This window comes from Planococcus citri, chromosome 5 (assembly GCF_950023065.1).
Source record: "Planococcus citri chromosome 5, ihPlaCitr1.1, whole genome shotgun sequence".
Classification (NCBI taxonomy): domain Eukaryota; kingdom Metazoa; phylum Arthropoda; class Insecta; order Hemiptera; family Pseudococcidae; genus Planococcus; species Planococcus citri.
This window is the reverse complement of record NC_088681.1, coordinates 9,431,032-9,445,488: the sequence shown is the minus strand read 5'-3', so window position 1 is coordinate 9,445,488 and position 14,457 is coordinate 9,431,032. Positions and strand designations below refer to the sequence as shown.

At 32.6% G+C, this 14,457-nt stretch overlaps 1 protein-coding gene and 1 non-coding gene across 2 annotated transcripts in view; both read right to left on the bottom strand.

Moving 5' to 3' along the window:
* Kat60 (Katanin 60) overlaps positions 1–14,457 on the bottom strand; it is a 147,215-nt gene that overhangs the window by 115,607 nt on the left and 17,151 nt on the right. Inside the window, exon 5 of the mRNA XM_065367571.1 lies at positions 8,026–8,071. The gene's annotated coding sequence lies outside the window, so the exon portion shown is untranslated. The remainder of the gene's footprint in view (positions 1–8,025; positions 8,072–14,457) is intronic.
* LOC135849571 (U5 spliceosomal RNA) lies at positions 7,643–7,760 on the bottom strand. Its single transcript, XR_010559585.1, has one exon. It is a non-coding gene; the product is annotated as a U5 spliceosomal RNA (small nuclear RNA).

The window sequence follows — 14,457 nt, the reverse complement described above, 5'->3', positions numbered from 1 at the left end:
TCACCTACTCCGGAAAGTTTCATCAACATGATATGCATATTTTTACAAAGTTGAAATTTACCTTCATAATTCAAGTGTCGTCCATGTCTCACATAATGGTAGGTTGGAGGTTTGTAGCAACGGTAGTGTACTCTAGCATGATTCATTACCTGAATGAGGGAGCGCATGTGCAAGTTGACTTTACTAATTTTATCATCAAGGGAGCGTTCCTGGTAGGTGAATGGTATTTCGTATTGTATGATATTTGTCCTTTCAGCCACATTTCTAACTATCTGGATATGCCTATTAATTTCATCAGTTGTTGGAGAGTTAGAACCACCGTATATTATTACAGCATCATTTTTGGTGTAATCTTGAGTGAGAGTGTCTAGGTCACTTGTGCAATCCACAAGTGAATAACCTGGCTTGAAAAGCGCCTCCACATGAATAGACGGATCTACGCGCTGGAGAATCCCTTTCAGTCTTCGTACATGACTGTCTCCGACCAAGAGTACATTTATTTTGCCATTCGACCTGCGCAGCTTTGCTCGGGGTGGTGTAATTACATCATTATCGTCATTTTTAGTAGAGATGTCACCTTGATTTGGATTACGTATGATCACATTTGGGAAAATATGCTCAGGTGTAGGATCTATTTTTTTCTCCAGGTCACTGAGTTGTTTTAGCGCTAATTTTAATGCAGCCTCTAGGTCAGCCACTCTTTTCAGCAGATTAGGCAATTCCTTGACGTGTTGATAGTCATTGAACTCTTCAATCTGAGACAGATTTGAGTATTCTGCATCAGAGTCAGTACTAATATCGTCAGCAACGTTGATATCATCAACCAACTTGTAGTTTTCTATGGGGGGAATCGGAGTTGACGTAGCTGCACCAGCGTTGGGAAACCCATCAGTAGTATCAACAGTGATAAGATTATTATCCAAAGCACATTTTGGCTGCAATGAGATATTCACATTCGTCGCAGCAGTTTCCTTTTCAGGTTTCAGTTTGGATGGTAAGGAGATGTTCTTTTTAGTATTAACTGAAACAGAGACATTATGATCATGTTCTTTTCCATTTGAACCAACTAGTCGCGATTTTCCAGGAGAGATCTGGATTGAAGCTGGGCATTTTGAGACTGTGCACTTATAGGTGAAATTTCCATTGACACATTGACGAACTTCTCTATATTTATTTCCACTGTGGTGGAAGTAAGTTACCATTTTTGCCTTTATTTGCGTAGCTGCAACCCAAACAACACATGTATTCTGCTATCCCAGTCTGCACTCTATTGGTCATAAGAGTAACTAATCAACCACAGGACCAGTTCTGTTTAGTACGCCATAAAATGGTCGCGGAGCTTTCTGGTACTAGTATTGAACTTGCAATCAATAACAACACGGCCTTTTGTGGGAAACGAGTGTGGTACAATGACTCAACCAATTTTGAGAAAATAGCTCAAATTACGATCCACTTAAGTTAAAACACCCGAATTTCTGCTCACCGTACACACCAGGAAGAGTGGGAACGTCGAAACGATATAAATATTCAGGATCACCAGAAAAATTAGCCATTTAAGTCACTTTTCACGACACACTCGTTATCAGTAAACTATCTGCCCGAGTTCACGAAATAATCGAATTATTTATTGTTTATGCATTAAGAAACCGCCGAATAAGCTACTGAGTAATACACGGACACTTCATGCATCTATATAAACCAATTTGAGTTTAAAAAAATCACGTTTTTTCAGAAATATACGCAAATTATTACGGAGCATAAAATGATAACAACTCACTTAAACAAAGGTAGATTGGATTGGTGGTGGTGGAGGTGAACCTAGGGGATTTGGCTACGTATGTGTGATTTTTGGATACACCAATGTTTACGTAGTAATAAAACATACTTGGTTGGCTCATGGCTGTAGTATTTCGGAAGTGTAACGGAAAATAAAAAGAGATACAGTCTAATACGAGCGACGGTAGGTTAATTTCTTTCCTACTCTGTTCGAATGGTATAGGTACACAATTACTCTAAAGAAGTAATGACGAAAGAGCATACTCGTATATTGTTGTGACTGCAAATGGAGTTGTATGGCTTTTGTGTACTTGTACCTGGTATACATCCATATCTATAGGGTACCGTTACCGAAAAAACTTGTACATTTGTAGTGTATGTAATTGCACTAGCAGTGATGCATAAATTAGGAAATATGCCTCGTTACGCGATGAAATTTTTTTTTGCCGGTTTGAACAGAAGCGTTAAAACTTAACTGGATCAGAATTGAGCACTCGAGTTGATCGAAAGATGTGAGATTTGAAGAGGTAGGTAGGTAGGAGAGGGGAGAGGAGGGTAGGACCTAATCATTTTCATATTTCTATTGAAATTCATCCACACAATGAATCTGTTGGGCGGTGATGGGGGGGGGGGGGGGGGTGGTATCAAAAAACTGTTCAATAATGATTTCAAAAACTTGTAAAATAATGATGTTTTAATAAAATTTGGCAGAATTGTACGAAAAAGTATGGAAAATGTGATGAATTGCTACAAAAAAAATTATAAAATCGTTGAAAATTGCCAAAAAGCAATGAAATTTCAGTAAAATTTGGCAAAAATTGCACGAACAAAAGTAGAAAACATTTTAAAATACGCAAAAAAAATATAAAAACCAATGAGAATTACTTAAAGCAATGGAACATTGGTAAAATTAGGCAAAAAATTGCTAGAAAAAATGTTGAAACGAAATAAAAACAAATAAAAAATCAATAAAAATTACCAAAAAATAGCGAAATTATCACGTAATTTTTCAAAAATGTCATAAAAATTTGTGCAAAAACCTATTAAAATTACACAAAGTTACAAAAAAAAAAAAAAAAAAAAAAACTTTAAAATCAATTACTTAGGAGATAAAATTTTCGAAAAATTGAAAAAAACATCAAAAATATGGAAAATTGAGTACGAATGTCAAATTACAAAAAACTTGAAATAAATTTAAAAAATTCTGAAATAACAATAAAATTTCAGTAAAATTAGACAAAAATTGATCGAAAAAAAGTTTTAAAAAGTGTTGAAATGACACAAAAAACGTACGAGAAAGAAAATTTACTGCAATGTTCGTAAAGTTTGTTAAAGCAAAAAAAAATGCCATGAGAAAAATGACCAAAAGACGATAAAATTATGGTTAAATTTTTTGCAGAAATAGCACGAATACTTGTTAAAAACATGTTAAAATGATACTCCCCTCCCAAAAAAAGCCAAAAAACACGCTGAAATTTAATACAAACGCAAAAAATTATTAAAATTCAACAAAATTATCAAAAAAAAAAAAAATAACACGTTGAAAATTTTATGAATAAAATTGAAAAAAGTCTTGAAATTGTAAAACTATTAAAAAAGTACCAAGTACGTGAAATCGTGAATGCTCAAATAACCTTAAAATTTCAGTCAAAGTTGACAAAAATTGAAAAAAAAATGCAAAGAATATTTAATAAAATTTGGAAAAAATTGCATAAAAAAGTGTAGAACGCGTTTTAAATTTAAATCTTACGAGAGCAGGCAAAAATAACCATTAAAATAACCAAACAGTGACGCAACTTTTCTAAAATCTGTCAAAAATTGCACAAAACAGCGTAGAAAACTTGTTAAAATGATGAGAAAAACACAAAATATAGCATCAAAATCAATAAAAATTATTAAAACGTAAGGAAAGGAGGAGTCCCGATAAGGCCGTTTTTTGGGCCCCGGACAGTTATCAACTCAAGCACTCTTAAAATGTTGTAATAAATGTCCCAAATACGAATCCGTGGTTAGTTAACCCAAAATGACCATTTTTTGGGCTCCAGGGGTTCCCAAAGTTGTGAATAAGACCCAATAAACGTTATGTGAGGTGATTCTTTTATTTTCGACCCTCGGGAGCAGAAATTGGGGGGGTTTTGATTTTTGGAAAATTTTGGAGCCACAATTTTGAACCTACCCCTTTGAACCCCGCCAAAAAGCTTTCTACAGTTTATTAGTATCTGAAAGACCTCCATCCTACCAAATTTTGAGCTCAATAAAATTTTCCGCTGGTACTCAAAAATCCAATTTTCCAATTTTTCGTAATTTCGATATGTATTTTGGGAACCCCTGGAAAGCTAGAAACCTGTGATTTGCGCCAAACGCAACGTTTTGAGGTATATAATCAATTATCTAGATGAAAAAGTTTAATTAAAATTAAGCTTCTGGAGGAAATCGAAAAATCACTAGAGGCTCCAGAATTGCCCAAAACTAGTAGTTGTTGATGTGTGAGAGTTGAATTTGAGGAATCACTCAAATTTGTTCACTTTACCCAAAAAACATATTTTGCGAAAAAATTCAAAAATTGCCTTTAAAACAGCGTTTTAAAATTGTTTAGAATTTCCACAAATCGTGAAAACGTCATTTAAACCTTTTTTCAAAGAGTAAAATCCCAGAATTTGGCCCAAAAAAGCTTAATTTTGAAAGTTACAGATGAAATCGAATGAAAAATTATCTACCTCTTCCTACTGTGTTTCTAATGTAAATTATTCAATTTATTAAAAAAAATATGCATAAACACTGTTTTTAGGGGTGCCTAAAGTGGGGGCCTCTAAAAAAGGGGTTCAAAATTACAAACATAAAGGGAGCTCAGTTGAACTTTTTCATCTAGATAATGGAATATACACCTCAAAACATTACGTTTGGCGCAAATCGCAGATTTTCAGCTTTCCAGGGGTTCCCAAAATATTGAAATTACAAAAAATTCGAAAATTGGATTTTTGAGTACCAGCAGAAAATTTTATTGATATCAAAATTTGGTGAGATGAAGCTCTTTCGAATACTAATAAACTGTAAAAAGCTTTTTAGCGGGGTTCAAAGAGGTAAGGACAAAATGGCGATTCCAAAATTTTCCAAAAATTGAAATCCCCCAATTTCTGCCCCTGAGGGTCGAAAATAGAAAAATCACCTCGCATAACGTTTATCGGGCTCAAACAGATATTTTACGCTTAAAAAGGTTTTGAAAATAATACTCAGTGGTTCCTAAAATTCTTTTTTTATTCACAACTTTGGGAACCCCTGGAGCCCAAAAATGGTCATTTTGGGTTAACTAATCACGGATTCGTATTTGGGACATTTATTACAACATTTCAAGAGTAGTCGAGTCGATAACTTTGGGGGGCCCAAAAAGTGGCCTTATCGGGACTCCTCCTTTCGATCAAATTGGCAAAAATTACACCAGAAAGGTTTAAAAATAAAACACTCATAAAGAGCAATAAAAACGAAAAAACTTTCCAAAAAGTGATAAAATTTTCAAAACATCAATTTGACAAAAATCACACAAAAAATCAAAGAGGTTAAAAAGATATAAAAATACAAAAAAATACCAAAATTCGTGAACGTTACCAAAAAATTGTGAAATTTTAGCAAAAATTGCGTAAAAATGTATTGTAAACATATTAAAGTGATTATAAAACAGAGCAAAAAAAATATTGAAATGTATAAAAATTATCAAATGCAATAACATTTTAACAAATATGGCAAAAATTGAATGGAAAATAGAAGTTAAAAACACGTTAAAATACAAAATTTCACGTTATTTGCGTATAATTTTAAAAGAATTGATCGAATCAAAAGTCATAAGTTTAAAATTCTACTTCTAAGAAAAAATTTCCCATTGTTTTGATCTTGAATTTTTTTTCAAGAATTTTGAAACTTGAAAGTAAAAAATATTCAAGAAAAGGAAAAGAGAGAGAGAGAGAGGTCCAGGTTCACCATATCTCTCCCAAGGTCCCAAGACAAACCACAAAGCAAAGGAACAGGGTATAATGAAAAATAATACTTCAAAATAGTTCAAATATGTAGTAGGTAAACACGCAAAAGGACTCTGTTGATTAATTTTACGTTGTACAGTCTACACTTCAATTATTTATAGTCATTTTGTTCGTTGGTTGCCCCATTTTTAAAAATTGATCAGTACTAATATCCATTCTAAGTATAAGAGCAATGATTAAATTGATCAGTCAACACCCTTAGAAGCAATAAGCAATGATCAAAGAAGAAAGAACTCACAGAACGAGAAGCATCATCAATCGATCTCGAAACATGAACCTATAGATACTCATGTAATAAAAATGTATACTTAGTAACGAGAATTTAAATAATCACATATGAGTGATTACAAATCGCTCACTAGTGAACAATATTAGATACTAGGGGGCTACGCCCCCTGGCCGCTTCGCGGCCCAACCCCCATACTCGTTCCTCGGGCTTCGCCCTCGGAACTCGCTCTTGGGGGCTGCGCCCCCAAACCCCCCTTCGCTCACTCTTAGGAAAGGTTTGCTACCAAGTATATGCCAGTGTCTCCAGATTTGGCGATTTATCGCATTTTTGGCGATTTGAAATCGTGAAAAGCGCCCAAAAAAGGCTGTTGGCGATTTGTCGCATTTTTGGCGATTTGAGATTTCTTCAATCTTTTCTTTTTTAATGGGATTTTTCATTAAATTTTGTTTTTTTAAAAAATATTTTTTGTAAAAAATTATAAAATACTTTCTGCAAAAGGAATAAAAAAATACAATTTTTTCTGAAAATTTCAGAAAAAAATTGACATATTATTGGTGGTAGCTTAACGAAAAATCTGGCGACACTGGTACGTTGGCGATTTTTGGCGATTTCAGATCGGCGAAATGGCGACCTCGACCTCGCATCCAAAAAATCTGGAGACACTGGTATATGCTTCGATTAGAACTTTGATTAAAATGATAGATGATAGACGCGAAAGCAAAGTACTGATGATAGACGGATTAACATTATAACATTTATTAGCAATAATACATATTAATATTATGTATCTGTTTCTGTTGAGAATTTCACGCTTCATCGATATGCGATATGCATAAATCATAATCCTCGCATTGTACTTAAGAATTCCGTTGTTGGAGGAGTGGGAGGTTTGTATGCGCGCGCATGTCGCGTGATCCTGTCTGGAATAACAACGACAGCGATGCGTTGTCCGGTACATTTACGTTGGTGTGTGTGCGTATGCTTGTGTGGGTGTGTAAGTACACACATCGTTGTAACGGTTGTTTGTTATAAAATGCCATCAAAATCGATCAAAATCACACGATCTAATTAACTTTTTGCTAATCTGTTTTCACCATTTTACAGAGCATGAAATATCGAACATTTCCCTCGTTGACAGTACCCATCCAGCGTTTTTAGTTTTCGAGATAATTTAATTCAAAATTGTGTAACTGAAATTCGAAATTTGAATTCAAAATAGCTCAAAAACTAAAAACCTCAGAGGGGTAATGTAATCGAGGGAAATGTTCAGGATTTAATGCTCTTTAAAATGAGATATTAACCACCCTTCTAGCCTTTTTCGTTCTTGATATATTTGAGAATAATCGAAAAAACGGCAAAAACAGCCCATTTAAACTCAAAATTTGGGCCCTTTAATTTCAAAATTTTTGCCCCCACGTATTTTTCCTATATTCTAGAGACGTTAAGCTGTCGATTAAAAAAAAAATCAGCTTTCTAGGTGCCATAGATCGGGCTCAGGACTTTTTTCCGATTTTTCGGGTATTTTTTAATTAATTTTTTTCGTATTTTTCGCGTATTTTTGGGGTATTTATTTTTCTTGCAGCTTTATAGGATAGATAAGATAATTAGCCTCGACGAAGTCAAGGCGCACAAAAATTAGTTTGAATGCTCGTAAATGTCCCCCTCCACGGAAATCTTTAGTAAAAGGCGAAAGATTTATTCGTACTGAAGGGAGACCAGAGCCTGACGAACACAACTAGCTTCAAAGCTTATAACCAACTCGTCTACATACTTTATCTGCGAGTAGTAAACTACGCCGCGCAAACACACGTGTTTCATACACATTTCCCCGTATACCTTAACATTAGGAACATTACGATTACATTTCGCGTGTTTTTTTCGATTGTTTTAAATATTTCGTAATCGGTATCAATAAAATCGATTATTTCAATATAATAAATAATAATAATACATACGTAGGAATTTTTCAAAATCATAAAAAACACTTACCAAATTACAATGTTGTCGCCGGTCAATTTCTATACGGTGTATTATCCTGTAACAAAAATCATAAAAATAATTAAATTAAATTATTTATAAATGTATTTAATATAATTATGCATCGTGACGAGTAAATATAATATGTATTAAAAAATTATTTAAATAAAGCTGACACGAGTTCAGAACAAATAATTTATCTTTTTCGTCAAACTAAAGCTAAAGATATTGAAATTTCAATACCCTTTACTTATTATTTACCCAAAATAAATAAAAATAATAATATATGTACAACCACGTACGTAGGTACTGATCCAAAGCTTGAATTTTGGATTTTAAAAATTAGACCGATATTTTTATTAAAATATTTTCATCGTTATCGTAATGATGATTGATGATATTTTGAAATTCAATATAAATGGGAGTGTGAAATAAATTGTTCAACATGCGTAGGTCTAGGTATACATGGAAAGAATTCTGTAAGTAACCGAATGTACATATTTTGTATACATTTTTCAATTTTCGTGCAACGTGTTACACAGTAATAAGTACTCGTAGACAGGTAAGGTAAATAAATAAACTGTGTAAACAAATCGAGTGAATTGGTGTAATAAAATACACCCCAATTCGTAAAGTTGAGCTTAGCCATTTAATAATGTTGGTTGAATAATTTTTCATTCTATTTCTGTAATAGGATTTTTATAAACTACAGCAGGGTTTTGATTTCAAAAAAATATCCATTTCTAAAATCACCAATTTACATAGACTTTTGCGAAAAAAAAATTGTTAATTTCAGGCAATCAATAGTTCAATATACGAATGTAGGTAAATGCGTAATTAAAAAACCCCGCCTACGTACGTAACTAATTCAACCATCAAATCAAAATTACGAACTCCATCATTAAAAATCTAGAACAGTTTAAACCATTTGAATATTTGAATCGCCGGGTTACCTCATAATAAGCCATTATGCCATTAAACCGCTATTTTATTATATCTCTTCGCTCCAAGTATAAAATAATACCAGGTTTCCGTGACACAGACAATAATATAACGATAGTATAAGTATACGAGTATGTTCGTTGGGAAGTTAAATTATTATTTATATTTTAAAAAAAAAAAAAAGGATGAATGAACTTTTGAGTATTTTATTTTATATTTTTTCTTCGGTCTTGGGGATTCTCTCTTCTTCAATTAGAATCATCGATTCGTTAATATTTTAAAACTATGAGTGACCAAATGACCTGGTTAACTCTTTAATAGGTACAGTTTTCTCAGTAAATTCTTCATTATTATTTATTGATACCGTTCGATGCACTTTTTCACACGACATGACATACTGAGTACTCAATGACTTGACGACCAGATTAGATAAAGTTTCAACTTCTATTCGTTTTTTCACCTTTTGAAATATAGAATTAAAATTTTAAAAAACTTGATTGAAAACAACGTTAATAGTGAACATTTTCGATATAAGTAACAATCTTATTGGAATTTCTCAGTAAAATCCAGTGTTATTCAGAAAAATGGGTACGTTTATTAGATTAAAGTTGAGATATCATGGATGAAAAATTTAACCACATGTTGAACTTATCATGAAATTCCCAATATCAATAGGTAATTCAGTTTTCTAAACTAAACAGAAAATATTAAAACGTAAAAATGAGCACTTCACTAATTAAATTTAAAAAAAAAAAAAAAAAAAAAAACTGAAACATTACTATAATAATTTTTATTAGGGAGATCGGATGAGGAGGAGAGAGGAGAGACGTGCAACTTTGAAAGGATGAAATGAAAACCGAGCACTTGAAGCCCCCCTCCCCCTCCCCACCAAAAATACTTCAAGATTCAAAACTTTGAATTTTTTGAACTTGTGCTTTAAAAATACAATATTAATTTTACAAAATTAAATTACTTAGGTATCACGTTCATTGTTCAATCAAAAAATTGATTTGCTGTAATTTTCGCTTGTTAGAAGACCGAAGGGTGGGGGGGGTGGTGGTGGTGGTGGTGGAGGCTACATGGAGAAAGTAACTTTTACTGTTTTCCAAGTTTGAGAAATACAAGGTCAGATTTTTTTTTTTTGAGAAAATCATTTTTAAAATAGAAAAATTACTGAGAAATGACTCGAAAAATTGAAAATTGTCTTCAACGTACCTATTCCCTTACAAGAGAAGTATCTTAATCAGTACGAACATTTTTGAATCGAAGAAAGAGGTTTAGATTTTTGGTAAATTAAAAAAAAAAAAACTTACGACCATTTTTTTCATGAAAAAAAAATCAAAATTTTATCAAATTGACATGAAAGGTTGAAATTTGATTTATACACTATTTTTGACCTCATTAGTCGATTTGAAATGGTTTCAAACCGTTCTGGGATTTACCATCTTTTTGACCTTTTCAAATCGATTGAGGCACACAGTTTCTCACCATCTTTTCGTGCGGGTTCAAATTTAAAATTTTCTTCAGAAATTATTATTATTATTTTTTTTTTTTTAATGAAAAATTCATTACCCAACACAAATTTTTTTTTGAAAATGTGTGCATAAATGGATTGAAATTCGAAAGGGTTACAAATGTGGTAAATCTGAGTTTATAAGTGCAGAATTCTATTGTTACTTTACTTTCAGCGTTTTTTTTCTTCGAAAATTGGAGAATTCTAAAATCTGCAGGAGGCTCCAGAACGCTCCGAAACCATCGCTTATCTACTCAGAAGGTCAAAAATAAGATACAAACAAAATTCCAACGTTTTACGTCAGTTTGATCAAAACTTGATTTTTTTTCATAAGAAACGAACCACATTTTTGAATTCTCGAAAATTTGCCAAAAATCGAAAAATGAACTCATTTAAGGTACCCTTAAGATTGTACCTAATGAACCTAATTTTTTAAAATAAATCACGCAAATTTGGCTTTTAAAAATTTGACAAACATCTAAAAGTGCACTTTTTTTTGTTCACACGTTTGTAATTGATAAATTTTTCATTTTTCCCCCTCAAAAATATTCGCTGGAGAAAATTTTGAATTTTAACCAGCACAGGAAGATTCTGAAACCATGTACCTAAATCTATCAAAATGGCCACAAGTTGGTCAAATTGGAGCACTTGGGGGGTGAATTTTATTCTCATATCCTACTTTCAGTGTTTTTTCGAAAACTGGGAAGTCTGAAAATTCGCTGGACGCTCCGAAACGGTTCAAAACCGTTGCCAATCGACTTTGAAAGTTGAAAATAGAGTACAAGCCCCAAATTTTAGTCTTTTAAGTTAATTTGATCAAATTTTGATTTTTTTCTCATGAGAAATGGGCCTTTGAATTTTCAAAAATTTACCAAAAATTGAAAAATCAATTTTAACACTTGAAATTTTTGCTAGTGGTGTATTTTGGCGTCCTCGTTCGATCACTTTTTTGTCTAGTTCGAAAAGTTTTGTGACAGTTGAGATACTTTTTTCGTCAGGATTGAATTGGCCAATTTTTTCTGAGGTCCTTCAGTTCATATTTTACTAAAGGTTGGCTCACTGGCCAAGATTTTACCAAAACTTGGGCAAATTCGATTTTCAGGAGAGAAAACGTCAAAATTTCAGATGATTTTATAAAAATTCTACACTTTTTGCGAATAAGTATTTTTGTAAAAAAAAATAAATAAATAAGTAAATAATTAGGACCCTAGCGAAATTTTTTGAAAGAACAATGGGTTTAGAATGAAAAACACGTTCCTTTTTACAAATTTTATTCAACGTTTCCCTTCGGATTTCAAAAATTTCCTCACAAACGGTTATCTTTTGATTTTTTGGATTTTTTAATTTTGAAAAAAGCTGGTCAAAAAACCACTTTTGGGGTGTCACTCCCAAAATCGACTCAAATGCAGATAAACTCGTTAAATAGGTCGAGCATAATACACAACTCGATTTTTAGCTGCCCAACTGCATATTCACGCCTTCTGGAGCAAATTCAAAATTCTGGAGAAATTGAAAAATCGTGCTGGAGGCTCCAGAATGGCTGGAAATTGTGAAATTTGGATTCGGGGGGTTAGTTTTGGACAAAATACAGCGATTCGCGTGAATTTCAAAAATTTTAACACAAACGGGAAACTTTTGATTTTTTGGATTTTTCAATTTTAATTTTGAAAAAAGCTGGCCAAAAAGCCACTCTTGAGGCGTCACTCTCAAAATCGGCTCAAATGTGGATAAACTCGTTAAACAGGTCGAGTGTAATATACAACTCGATTTTCAGCTGCACAACTTCATATTCACGCCTTCTGGAGCAAATTCAAAATTCTGGAGAAATTGAAAAATCGTGCTGGAGGCTCCAGAATGACTGGAAATGATGAAATTTGGATTTGGGCAGGGCCTATTCTAAGGTTTTTTTGGAGCTACACAATACCGACTGAAATTTTTTGAGATTCGTTTTAAAGGATATCTTCTCCCCCCCCCCCCTCCCTCAAAAAAAGAAAAAATTCAAAGCAATTTTTCATATTTTTTTGAAAAAGAAAACTATTAATTACTTGAAAAAATACGCAATGTTCAAATGTTGTTTTATTTTGAAAAATTATTAAATTTTCTAAAGCTTTTGCCCTAGCTTCGCTCGGGTCTTTAGACCCTTGTTTCTATTTTTGAAATAGGGTTAAAAAGTACTTTTTTTTTCTTGGCTATATGGTCTAAAATGGTAACACTACATCCTAAAAGTGGTAACACTATTTTCTAAACAGGACTTTCTTATCACGAAATTCTGAGATGTAGTTGCACGATTAAATGAATTTAAAGTTGTGTAAAAGAGTTATTTTGATTCGCCACAACATTTACATGATAGCAAGAATGCAAAACAACTCACTTCACGTAAATTTAGTTCTATTTAATGTGAAATTAGTGGAAATATAGCATCGAATTTGAAAATGCGAATTTCGTGATAAGAAAGTCCTGTTTAGAAAATAGTGTTACCATTTTAGACCATATAGCCAAGAAAAAAAAAGTACTTTTTAACCCTATTACATATTATAATTCCCTGAAAACTATTGTTAGAATCAGCCATTTTACTTTTTGAATTGGTCAATTTTTTAAATAATTATTCTATTGTACAATTTTTTTAACATTTTCAACAAGGAAACATTACCTTCAGAAATTTAATAGACATAACCCAATCAATACAGGGTTGGTATGGGTGCAAAATAATGAAACAGCAAAAAATTATTCTATGTAACTCAGAATAGCGAAAAAAAGTGTGAGGATTCATTTGAAAATACCAAAAAGCTTGAAATTTAACGTTGAAACTTTTATATTGAAAATCATTATTTGATAGGTAGGTACTTCACAAATTGTGAGTTTTCTTAGTACCTAAATCTTTAACTCTCACTTCGCTCGGGAAAAATTGAAAATTTTCCAAAAATTATGTTCTGTCCTCTTTTTAAATTTTGTTTTCACAGACCAAAAGCCGAATGAGAAAATCTGGCGGAAAAAGTTGAACATATTTCAGTCTTACCCCCTCCCCCTGAAGCCCTGTAACTAAAATCAACTCCCATGAACTAACTTTTGTAATTTCTATCCATTTAGCCATTCTGGAACTTCCAGCGTGATTTTTGTTCCCCCCAGAAATATAATTTCAAAATTGCTCTTACGAAATATGTGGAAATCAATTTGGGCAGCTAAAAATTGTGGTCCATTTTCGGGTCTATTCAACAAGTTTGTCCACATTTAATTTGATTTTCAGGGAAGCACATCAAGGACGTTTTTATCAACCAGTATTCTCCACTAATCAGTCATTTAAAAAAAGGTTGGCTGAGTGTGTGACTGTCTGAAAATCAGCTCAAATTTGGATAAACTAGGTACTTTAATTTGTAGATCAAAAATAAGCTAGTTTTTAGCTCTTCAGCTCTTCAAATTTTTCAAAAATGTTTTTAAAATAATGATGGATCAACATTATTGTAAAACTTGAAATAGGTAATAGACATACGTTTCCCCAAGATTTCTTCAAAAGAGCCTCGAAAGTTTTTTTTCTCCACAGAAATAGCTCATTAACAGTAGGAAGAGCGTTACAAAATTGTCTTTGGATTTGTTTTTTTTTATCATTAGAAGTGAAAAGAACTGGCCCATAAAAAAATTTCACAGAACTCCTGGCAATCATTAGGTTTTTTCTGAAAAAAATGGGGGTCCTTCTGATAAATTTTTGGAACCCTCAAAGATTCTGCAATAGCACATTTCCATCCCCTGGGCGCCACTGCTGCTACTTGATAATTTTTTCTACTACATTTATGTATCTACCTTTTACCTGATTATTTGTTTGATAGCATTGTGCAGTTTTTATAGTGTACCATTAGTACTTTTTTTTTTAAAATTTGGATTCTGAATCATTTTTTTCCAACTGCACAATTTTTTTTCCAACTGCACATTGATTTTTTGGAGCTACACAATATTGTTGGAACTACACGTTAGAATAGGCACTGGATTTGGGTAAT